This window comes from Carcharodon carcharias, chromosome 2 (genome assembly GCF_017639515.1).
Source record: "Carcharodon carcharias isolate sCarCar2 chromosome 2, sCarCar2.pri, whole genome shotgun sequence".
Lineage (NCBI taxonomy): Eukaryota > Metazoa > Chordata > Chondrichthyes > Lamniformes > Lamnidae > Carcharodon > Carcharodon carcharias.
Window position 1 is genome coordinate 113,107,540 of NC_054468.1, and position 12,613 is coordinate 113,120,152.

Genomic DNA, 12,613 nt, shown 5'->3' on the forward strand with positions numbered 1-12,613 from the left:
GCTTTTATACTTAAAGGGAACCAACATTTTACATTATATGCTCTTTTGAGTAAAACTAATTAGAACAAATAAGGGGACAAATTAATGAAGGGTCAAATTAACAAATTAAAGGGGCAGCCCCTTAAAGGGAAACTGCAGCAAAAGACAAAAATCACAAAGGAGACTTACAAATGTCAAAGACAAAATGTGATTATGGTGGGGGGGGGGGGTCAATAAAGCACCCCAGGCCTCGCGGTGCCCACCAGTCACGGAAGGTTTCAATCGCGTTGGCTGACGCCGCGTGCTCCCTCCCCAAGAGCACCAGGCTGCGAACATAGCTGCGGAAGAGGGACAGGCAGTGAGGTTGGGCAGCAGCACCCACTGCCTCGGCCTATTAATGGCCAACTTGGCCAGGCCCAGGAGCAGGCCCACGAAGAGGTCCTCCACCCTCACTGCCCCACCCCCCCCATCCCCCCGCACCAGGTGCCCAAAGATCAGGAGCGTGTGGCTGAAGTGCAAACGAAATTTAAGGAATAAATTTTTAAGATAACGATAAAGGGACCGCAAATGACTGCAACCTATATACATTTTACATTATTGTTGAGCAATAGGTGATAGTCTTCCACATCAAATCTACTTGTATGCAAGAGTCAACCATATACCGTGGGACTGGAATCACAGTTAAGCTCAGCTAGGTAAGCAGAGGTTAGCAGGATCTGTCCCCTGAAGAAAGCAATTGGATTTTTACCTGTTTATTTTTAATGATTGGTTAAGCTTCTGGCTCTCAGCACAATACTGTAGATTTATTAAATGAGCCAACCTGGAACTGCAGGAACACAGTGAATCAGCAGCAGATAGTCAGCATTTCACTGCATGCATTTGCTGAGGCGGTGAGGACTGTTGTAAGGGTTTGTTTAGTCGGTCTCAAGAAGAGGTTTGGAGGCCTGTAAGGTCGAACGTTAAAGGTGGGATTTTCCAGCCCCGCCTGCCGCCCGGATTGTCCAGTCTCCGCCGAAAGTCAATGGGCTTTTGGCTGGGCTGCCGAATCTCCCGTGGCAGATCCCGCCATGACAGGGTCGGAAAATCACAGCCCAAGTGTTTATTGGTAATGTATAACTAGATACATATGTACAAAGTATAGCCCGGGCTAGCAACTAACTCCATGCTTATTTCTACACAGGTCTCTAGACCATGTCTGTGCCATGTCCTAACCTGTCTGCTCTGTGTGCAGGTCTCTTTACATCACACTGTGGGTGGCACTGTTCTCCAGTCCCACATTAACCCTTGTTTTGCCGGACACCCTTATACTGCAGGGGCAAACCTGGTCAATAATATTTTTAAAAGACTTCTTGTGGTCATCGAGGAGACTCATATTTGAAATGGGCAATGAAACACTGTTCCATTTCAAACACCTATATCAGCATCAGCGACTCCCAAGTCAGGTGCAAAACATGGAGTGAGAGCAAAGGAAAACTTATCTTGAAAATGAGCCTTAACTCCTATGTCTGCAAGGCATTCCCCACTGCATTGCATTTATTATACCAGCTATCACTGTGGTCTCTCTCAAAGCTAAATTCTGGGATTCCATACATAATCCCCACTCCCCCTTTTGTCCTTTAAAAAAAATCCCGTAAACTCATTGTCTGTACTTCTCTTGATCTCTCTTTTCCTTACTTGGTTTCCATTATCCATTCACTTGCTCTGTGATACATCTTGGAGTGGCTTTTGCACTGAAGGTAGTATGTGACTGTAAATCAGGGATAATTTAGAACTGTGGGAACATGCCCAAAGGGACAGTAGAGCCCAGTAATATCCCCTATAGGACAGAAATTCCCATTTCATCAAACTAGGCTGAGATTTCAGCTTGTTCCTAATGGCTGGACAATCATGTGGGCTATTATGTTTATATTTTGGTTTATATTTGTCTACCAAAAATGAGAAAAGGCATCAGGCCAAAGCCTTCCCTTGGTTAAGCTCAGCTCCATGCGTCAGCTATTTCAGCAGCGCCTCTTCCCTCCATCTTCTGGGAAAAGCAGAAGACGATAGACATCTGGAGACAATTCCGAATTCTCCACAATTCCTGTCCAACCGTTCAGATACATCCTGTTGTACCTGAGGAGGCCCAAGGCCCACTAATTATTATCCAAGAATGCTATGCATTACTTCTGGAGTTGAGCTGGATATTCCTATATGTTCTAAATACTCATTTAGCTTATCTTATGATGCATTTCATTAATGTCTCAAAGTCAGGCTGGTTGGACTATCGTTTGTGGGTTTCCGCCCATTTCACATGCTGCTGGGTTTTGTGTTTCCACTGTTGTTTGCCCTATCATGCTTGTCCTCACATGTATTCATTTGTGAATGATGCTGGAGGGGCTGCATTTACTGCCCATCTCCAATTGCCCTGAGGTGGGGCTGGTGCTGAGCTTTCTCCTCGAACCCCAGCAGTCCCTCAGGGGCTGATGCTCCCGCTCTATCATTAGGTGGGGAATCCCGGGATTCTCACACAATGGTGAGGAATTTGTGGAATTTGTTTTGACCTGCATTAAAACCCAAGATGAAATGGCGAGGCAAAACATTTATTAATGTACAAACATCTTTAAATAGAACAGCAGGTTAGCTGCTCCCGCTAGCTTACAGGCTCCATCTTAACGATTGCTTGATGCGGCAAAGTTGGTTTCCTTGAACTTTGTCCCCAGTTGCTCAGGCGCAAAGGTCAGAAGAAAGGGGGGTTAGACTCGTTGGCCGGAATTCTCCCAAAATGAAACCAAGCGCGGTGGCGGGTGGTTTTGGCAGCGCCCAGCCCACTGTCTGTAATGACGGCAACTTGCCCACGAATCGGCGCTTGGAGCCTCATCAATTATACAGAGGCATGTTGCGCTCCGAATCACCCGGGCAGGTAGGGAATTGATCTGTCCGCCCGCTGTCAGCCAGCGGGTTCGAAGATCCGAGCGCCATGTTAAACGCCAGTCCGACACACCATCTCAATCCCTCCGGCCCACTTGAGATCTCTGCAACCCAGAAGAGATAGGCCGAGAACCTCAGGACGAAGTCTGCATCCCGCTTCACCCGCCTGGCTTTCCAAGCCTTGGTCAGAGGGGTATGGGAACAACTGCACATGTTCTACCCCATGGATGGGCTGCAGGAGGCACAGCAGCCTCACCTCTTGGGTCTGGGACACCTTAGCAGAGCAAGTCAGAGCGGCTGACAACCGTGACAGAAGTGCCACCCAGTGCAGGAAGAGGATGAACGATCTCACCCGCTCTGCCAGGGTAAATCATCCTTCAACACCCTCCAATATCAAAATCTCATCATGGCATCATGCACTCAAACAGCTCCTCTCTTCAGGAGTTTCACGCAACCATTAGTGGGGGACACATATCAACACTCGTTCTCTCACTGAGACTTTCACATCACCACCATCCCACCTATCAGGTTACTAACACTCCATCCTCTGACCTTTCTGAGGAGGGCTCACTCCACACAGGAGACACACATATCTCACCCAACCTCTGCTCCATTCCGTCTCATCACACGCCTTTCTTTCTTTCTTCTTCGTACAGGTCAAGCTGGGGGAGGGGCGTCGACATCCTAGCCATCAGACAATTCGAGGAGGCTGCATTCGAGCTGGGCTGATCCGACAGGGATCGTCCCTGTGGGGAAGGGGGAGATCGGCCTCTCCAACCAACCCAGCATGGGTCACAGCTCCATCACCTTGTCAAATCCTGACATTCACAGTGAGTCACATTCAGTCTTATCCAGCTCAAGCTCATTAACTGAAACTCTCTTTTCTATTTTCTAGGCGCCAGTAGATCGAGGCACACGAGCCAGTCCAACACCACCTGGTCGAGTCCCTGGACCTCATCCGAGGAGGAAGTTCTGGAAGAACCGTCCCGGCGCCCACACGCACCCTCCACCAGCTCAGAGACACATACACCGGGGTGCGGGGTGGTGGGGGGGTGGTGGGGAGGGCACAGATGTAGATTAGGCTCGGGGACTCATTTTCTGGGGAACACCTCCCTGACACTTCCCCGCAGCAGTCGGGGGCAGGGACAGCCCAAGTTTCTGGCACTTGGAGGGCATCTGGAGACCAGCCACCCGCTCAGTCCGAGTCAGGCAAAGAGCATCTGGAAGCAGCCATGAAACCTATGCTGGAGGTGTAGCAACAGGTGGTGGGACATCAGGCAGAGATTCAGCAGTCAGCAGGCTAGAGCAAATGATGGAGGATTTGTCTGCATTCTATCTGATGTTGTGGCTCCAACATATGAGTTCCTCAAGGTCACCATGGGAGGGCTGGCGACCACCATGGAGACCGTGGTCCAGCAAGTCTTGCCAGATTTGTGCTCGGTCCTGCACTCCATGGCCACACACCCTGGTGGGAACCATCAGGATGTAGGCAACTTGGGGACGAGGCGTCCTCCGGGTACACTATCTCCTGCAGGAGTCAAGGCAGGGCCCTCAGGCACCCACAGGGAGGATGTGCAGTAGCTGGACACCCCAGAGGCCTCCTCTCAGGACACTCCAAGTGTGTACAGCTGCTCACAGCACCCTCTGCCTGTGACCCCCATCCACTCCAGCTTCTCAGACTGCTGAGGGCATTTCTGCCCCTGAGCAGGTGGTCCTTATCAGGCTGGGGCCTTACAGTTCACAGGCCACCAGAGGAAATCCGCCAAGGTCATCACAGGCATCAGGACGTAGCAGTAGGGAGGCTGCCTCCACCTCTGCTGCGGATGTCAGGGCTGCACCCAGGCGTAGCGCTAGAGTTAGGAAAGTTAAGAAAAATTGATGTCACTTTTGCATCACGGGTTTGCTAGACGTAAATAAATTGCACTTTTGTTAACACATTCGATGGTTCTATGAATGCCCCTGTCAACTGCAGCTGTTGTGACTTTATACTTTGAAATCCTCTTTTTTGAGGTTTAGCCTTCCTCCCACTCAGTGGTAGTGCGCCACTGTGAGATTCACATTCCCGTGATGTCAACCTCAGTTGAACTAGTCTCTGCACCCTTGTGTGATACCAGGGAGACGTGTTTAGATCTTTATTGGAAGTGTGTGATGTAAGTGTTTCACTCTTCTTCCTCAAGGAACACCGTTGAATGAGGGAAGCTTATCAGTGCTCTAGTGGCATGTGTGTCTCCTCAGTGGTAGTGGTTGAAGAAAAGACCTGCATGGGAGGAGGAGATCCCTGAGTATGTCCACATCTCTGTTGCAGCAGTGTTTGCATCATTAGATGACAGTGAAGGCTTCAAGTCTTCTCTCACATCGCTCTTAAGCGGCTCAGCTCCCAGAGGGAACTCACTCACAGGGGCCCATGGACCCAAGCAAAGGTCATAGCCGGTGATTCATGAGGCAAGTGTGAATGCTGAACTTGTTCTCGCCACAAGTGGGAGGACATCCCATGAGTTGAAAGAAAATGGCATTGTGGAGAGATTTGGCGATATTCCCTCACTTGACTTTACTCTTCCTGCAACCTGTCAGCGATTAATGTATCACAGGCACATCTCCTGCGTCTTCCATCCTCCATGGTGTGTCCGTACTCATACTGACCCTCAGCAGCCTCCTGAGGTTCCTGGGCCTCCAGATCTTCATTCTCTGATGAGCTCTCATCCCCCTCCAGGTCATCCTCTGGCAGGAGGTCACCCTTTGCATAGCCAGGTTATGAAGAGTGCAACAGAGTGCAATGATGTGGGAAACCCTGTCGGGAGGGTATTGGAGAGAGCCACCTGAGCAGTCCAGGCACCTGAAACACATCTTCAGAAGCCCTATGGTCTGCTCTATAAGGGAGCCTGTGGAGCTGTGAGCAGTGTTGTACCTCGCCTCAGGACAACTCTGAGGGCATTGCACTGGTGTCATCAGCCAGTGTTTTAGTGGATACCCCTTAGCCCCAAGCAGCCATCCTGCAGACATAATGGCCCCTCGAAAATGTCAGGCACCTGACAGTGACTCAGGATGTAGGAGTCATGGAAACTCCCAGGGTAGAGTGTGCAAATATGCAGTATGTGCTTCCAGTGACCACGCAGCAGTTGTACATTGATGGAACGGTAGCCCTTGCGGTTTATAAACATTAGGGGCTGCTGCCATGGAGCCCGTATAGCCACATGGGTGCAGTCTATTGCACCCTGCACTCTTGGGAAGCCTGAGATGGCGGCGAAGCCAGTGAATCTTGCAGCCTGGCTATCTTCATCCAGAGTAAACCTGACGTAATGATGGGCCTTCCTGTAAAGGGCATCTGTGACCTCCTTTATTCATCAATGTGTTGCGAACTGAGAGATGTTGCATAGGTTGTCTGTTGATCCTTGGAAAGAACCAGAGGCCAAGCAATTGAGTGCAGCGGTCACCTTCAAAGCCGCTGGCAGGGGATACCTTCCAACTCCAAGAATGTGACACGTATGATGTGCCAGATCTCAGAACAAGTGCAGGCATGCATTGCCTTTTGCTCATTTGTAAATAGGAGACTCTTGGGTGATAAACCCTAGGTCTGGCAAATCATCCCTGTTGTCTGGGTCTCTCCTCCTGACCCTCCTGTTCATGCTATGGCTCCGCTTGACCATGTCCCTCCTGCTGGAGCTGCACACGGAGTCACCTCTCCCTCCTTCACCCCCTCCATTGCATTAGGACCCTGACAAAGCATTGAGCCCAGGAACCATATCAGCTTTTGCCTTCTCTCTGAATGGAAACATTGAAGACATTAATGACTCAAGGGGAAAGATGGCGAGGCTCAGAGCATGATATGTTTGGGGACTCTAAGGGTACATAGTTTTTCTTCACCTACTTGCATGGTGGCTGATGCTGCCTTGTTCCTGAGAGGCTAAAACACACATGGAGGTGACCAAGATGGCATCACAGATATGAATCCTGTGTGAGATGCTAAAATTTATATGAGATGATTGCCCCAACCTAGCTCTGTGCTCCAACCTCTGATGTGGCATATTAATGACCAATCAGTTGCTCCTGGTCAGTGGGTGGAACCATCCCAGATTTGCAGTAAGTGCGGTAGTGGGCGGGGGAAATGATATTTTACCCGCTGACCACAATGGCGACTTTTCACGCTGTATCATCCCATAATAATGCATTCCTGTGAAACATGCCGTTTCCATGGCGGGCGGGCCCTCATTCACCCACCACACCATCATCTCGCCGCTTCACCACGCTGGGCGCCATATTTAAAGTCCAGCTGCGCACACACATCTCAGTGCTCCCAAGCCAGGATTATGGCAGGGAAGACATGGCCCTGAAAGGCAAAAAGACTGCAGCACACCCCTCCCCCACCCCGATTCAATGACATGTCCCTCAAACACCTTTTGGACGCAGTGGAGGCCGAGTGGTCCTCTAGCCCTGCTCTGGCCACAGGGTGGGCAGCAACATCACTAATCCAACTTGGGAGGGGGTGGCAGCGGTGGTCAACACCAGCGCCCTGAAAAAGAGGGCAGCCACCCAATGCGGTGAGCCACTCGCTTCAGCGGGACCATAAAATTCCACCCTAGGTGCACTCTGGAGACAGACAGAGGACATTTAGTTGGGCCTTCATTTTTTTTCAACATATCCTTCTCCCGTGCCTAGATTTTCAATCGTCTCTGGGGCTGGCAAGGTCAGGAAAAGGCGCCCTTTGAAAATAGCAATCACTGTGGCGTGTCAGTCTTCCAGCACCTCCAGAAAGCACTGCAACTTCCAAAGGGAGCGGGGAGGGAGAGAGCCAGCAACACCCTCAGTTCTAATTAACCAGCTGGTAAGCCCATTGAAGAGCTTGTTAATGGGCTTGAGGGGACAGAATCAAATTTTCACAGGTAAGAACTGTTGAGCTATGACTTTAAGCGAATATACATACGGTGTTCACATGTCATCGTGGAACCAGGGTGTAAAGCAACATGTGAGCAGCAGGCTGCTGTTGCTGTTAGTGTTGATGGTGATTGTACTTGAGTATGTTGAATTCCTAGAGTAGAGCTGTTTGTTGAGCTTTTCTGTAACATATATATATGTATATTCTGTGTGTGTGATTGGTGAGTTTGCCTAAAGTGAGAAATGCACCAAGAAAAGCTAAAGGCCTGAGCAATGTTAGAGCAAAGTGGGTCTGGTGCTGGAAAATGGGATTAGAATAGTTAGGTACTTGTTTGACCGGCGCGGACTCGATGGGCTGAAGGGCGTTTTTCTGTGCTGTAGACCTCTATGACTCTATGACAAAGTGATCAGGAGCAGAGCGGGAAGCCTTTATTCATTGTTGCTGTTGATTTAAAAACTTGAAAAAAAAGGATAGTTAGACTGAGGTGTTCAGTGTTGGCACAAAGTTACTCTTTCTTCAATAGAGTTATAAGTGAGCGTTTGTTCAGTTGACTGGCCGGTAAGCTGCTGGCCTCTGCTCTCCTGCCTGCCCCATTTGTCCAGACAATAGCAAGCCCTAGTCATGGGTGCCATCTACCTTTGAGAGTTGCACTCCAGAGCTGGTTTGAGCCCCCGGGAAGCACCCGCCCCCACTAACAGGTCACTGAGCTTGCCTGCGGCACAATTAAGGCCTTTGCATATCAAAATAGTGTTGTGTCAGTGACGCATTGACTTCCTAAGCCCGGACTGACAATTCCTCCCCTGATATCTGGATCTAACTGGGACATCCTGCCAATTGTTCCCACTTCAGCAACCAGATCTCTAACGCCTGACAGACATTGTAGGCCTGGAAAGTGTCGCACCACACTGTGTAGTTGCCTTTAAGCTGACTTAACACTGAGGCAGACTTCTGCAGATATTGGAAAAGAAGGACCCATGTAATGCCCAACTGTAGTAAAGTACTGTTTTCACAGAGCTAATTAAAGACTTGTTGTTGCCATGGTGAGGTATTTGGAAGACATTTGGCCATGTATATAAACAGAGACACCTGCAATGATGTGATCAGCATTGCTATGGTGTCGCTTCATCACTAACAGCATATTTGGATTACAAATTTTTTGTAATGCAAATATAGAAATGACATTTCAAAGATTTAGGTTAATGGCAGTTAACAAACCTGCTGGACTGCAAATTGCCATTCATCCAACATTCACTCTGTGCTGGATATTTTCAGACCAAGCTCTTTCTGAGTTGGATTTGAATTGAAAAAAACAAACCTACCAACATTTCAGCAGCCTTTTGAACACGGTTCGTTAGAAGCTCCATTAACTTTAAATCAGCCCCTATTCCTAAAGCAATGCTCACCGCTTAGAGCGGAGGTCTTGGGTGTCAACGTGATTAACGAGAGGTTATAAAGGCGGAATACGGTGTGACCAAAATGTTTCCTTCCAGACACCGGGGCTGAACAAGGAAGCAGGAAAGGCTCAGAAAAAATCTTCAAAGGAGTCCTCGTTCAGGCTGCACACAATTTGGCCCCTTTAAATTACCGTACGTGTGTAACTGTGCAAACAAGTCTAAAGGAGCCATGCACTTAAATAAATCAGCAGTACACTCCAAACAAAATAGGAGCGTTGCTCACAGATGTTCTGGAAGGCATGTTGGGGAGGGGAGTTACTGGGGGTGGTGGTGAGTGGTGGATGGCGGGGGGGTGGGGTGCGCGTGACTGAAGGGGGAGTGATTGAAGGGAGGAAGTAACTGAAGTAGGGAGGGTATCTAAAAGGGAGGGGAAAGACTGAAGGGTGTGGGTGTCTGAGGGGGAGAGAGGGACTCAGTGGTGTGGGGGTGTCTGAAGGGGAGGGGGGTGACTGAATAGGGTGGGGATGTCCAAAGGGGAGGGGGTGACTGAAGGGGAGGGGGTCACTGATTATGGCAGGACTACTCTTTACAATTACTTCCAGGAGTTATGAAGAGTGGGGGAGGTGCTTGAAACTGCTTGAAGTTTCCATCAACCATTCACACCATTAAATGTAAAGACCTCCTGTTGGAGGGTGTGGGAATGGGAATGGGGAAACTTCAGGCAGCTTCAAACATGTGATGTATTAAATGGGCAATCAGGTTGCTACCTGCTATGCTCTACTTTTGGTTCTGTGACTCTGTATATGTTACAAAGTGAGATAGGTTCATAGGAATAGGCATTTCGGCCCCTCCAGCCTATTTCCATCATTCAAGTCAATCATGGCTGGTTCGAGATCATGACCAGATGCAGCCATTAAATAAATAATCTTTTAAAAAGTTGAGTACTGATCTGAATGAAATAGACAATGTGCTTAATATGGCTTAAGAAGCACCTTATGTAACATGGTGACAGCAAATGGCCGATATAGGTGGATGTCTAAGATAAACCTGAATGGTGTAAACGCTTGATTAGGCTTTACATTCATATACTACCATCTTAGAACTTGCTGCAAATCCTGGCTCCATGCTGCAATTGTGAAACATCCTTCAGTATTTTTCATCATTTGGTTTATATGAAGAGAGAGAATTTGGATCAAAAATATTCGAATTGTTTTTCAGATCGTATAAGTCACATTTTTGTTAGTGTGCTTATCAGTTTAGTCCAAGCTTACAATTTAATCATATATCACATTATACTTCCATCCAGCTCCCAATGCTTCAGCAGATGTAGCTGTACATGTGCTGTACATTTTCCTTTAACATTTATGCACTGTCTGCACATCAAAGCATACTGTCATTACCCTGCCAAATTAGCCAGATGTTATTGCAAAACTCAATTCCAGTATCCACTCTACTCTTAAATTGCCCTAAGATTGACAAGAAGATCATTGGTACTGGGATCGTACAGCTTTAATGTCAAGGTCTCAGCTTTGGATTCTGGGCTCACATTTTTTCTTATATACTGACCTCCCGCATGCTGCTCACCAAGTTGCTGCTTGGAGGAATTAAAATAAACTTGCAAAGAGGCTTTCTGTAGCTGCTGCTTGCACGTAGGATCATACAGTACAACTGTGTCATTCACCCATCAGTCCTCTGCTCGCTGACTCGTATTGGTTCGTGATCCACAAACACCTCAAAATTCTTGTTCCCATTGGCCTTGCCCATCTCAATCTCTGTAACCTCCTCGAGCCCTGCAGTCCTCTGAGGATTCTGCAATCCTTCAACCCTGTGCCTCTTATGCATCCCCTTTATTCTAGCACTGTTCCCTTGCCTTCAACAGCCTAAGCCCTAAGCTGTACAATTCCCTCTCTAAACCTCTCCCCCTCTCCACTTCTCTCTCCTGTGATAAGGTGCTCCTTTCCAATCTACCTCTTCAAGCAAACTCTTGGTCTCCTGTCCTAAGGTAAAAACCATTGGCCGAGTTTTCCTCAGATTTGGGAAAATTCCCACCCCCTCAAACCCAACACAGGAGAAAGTACCCCAAACGGTTGGATTTCATTTTGGGGAAGGCTGGGTGCTAACTGGAGACGATCCCCATGTGAGATTTCAGGGGTAGTCACGGGGCTGCTGAGTGCCAAACTGAACTGCTTATAATGATTTCATCCCAGTTGTAAAAGGAGCAGTAAAACCAAAAAAATGCCCTCAAGGCCTCACACTTCACATCTCCTCACCCCCAAACTCTCCCTATCCATGCCAACTCATGCCACATCATGCCCCATCCAATCCCCTTTTCCCCATGCCCTCTATGCCAACTTAGTGCCAATCCATGTCCCTACCTACCATGCTTTTCCCTTACACCCTCTATGGTAACTCAACCCACATCTACCACAGACAGACCTCAGGAGCCATGGTGAAATGAAATAAAATAAAGCTCTAAGTGTCTATTGCAGGCTTCACGAGCATTTAATTCTTTGTAAAAGCAAACATTTCCTTTAAGTGTTCAATCTCTTGTAAAAACAAACATTGATAATTATAGCCCCACATTAAAGACAGTTAATCGCTTTAACTCCCTGAACTGTCAACGAAACTGAATTTACAGATCCCCTACTGTGATAATAATAGGTTGTGGAAGCAGTCAAGCAGCATTAATCCTAAAATGATTATACAGCCTTCAGGCTTATGTCAGCAAACATATATTCAAATTGTAAGCACCTATTTTTCAACTGCAGGTTGGTTGTTTTTTTTTTTCAAAATTTGAAGGGCAGCGTATTTAAATGACTTGATAACTTGACAGTTCCAAAGACCTTCCCCACTTATTTTGCATATCCATGTCTACTATTAACAATACCAAAAGGCTGCATGATTTCTCCCCAAATTGGTACCTTACCTCTCCAAAAGGGTACCGTTTCTCTCTAAAGAACCCCAGTAGGTATAGACCTTTCTCTCAAATGCCTAAAGTCCACGATTTGTGTTTCAGAAACCTTGGTGACCAAAATTGCTTCTGTTTGAAGGCAGCTGCACTCTTAAATGTGCTGCAGCCTCCGTGAATCGTATATGTGTGAAATACGTCCAGCCACCATTCTCCCCCCACCCCACCCCGCCCCACCCAGCGGAAATGGTAGGTGTTGGGTTCAGGGGTGGGACTTCCAGATTCCTGGCTCCACTTGCCTTTTTGGCTTAGGCATGCAACCCTTCAAAATTTACAAACATTCGGGTCTGTGTCAATTTTTGTCTGAACACACTCCTTTGAAGCACTTTGCGGTGTTTTGTTCTTTTAAGTGGCTATATAAAGCTATTATTGTTGTTGTCCAGCTAGACATACAGACAACCGATAACAACAGACAACTCCTCGATGTTATAGCATTGAACTCCTTCTGCATGCAATTTTGAATTAGTTGTAGTTTTCCAAAATTCCCTTGATTCT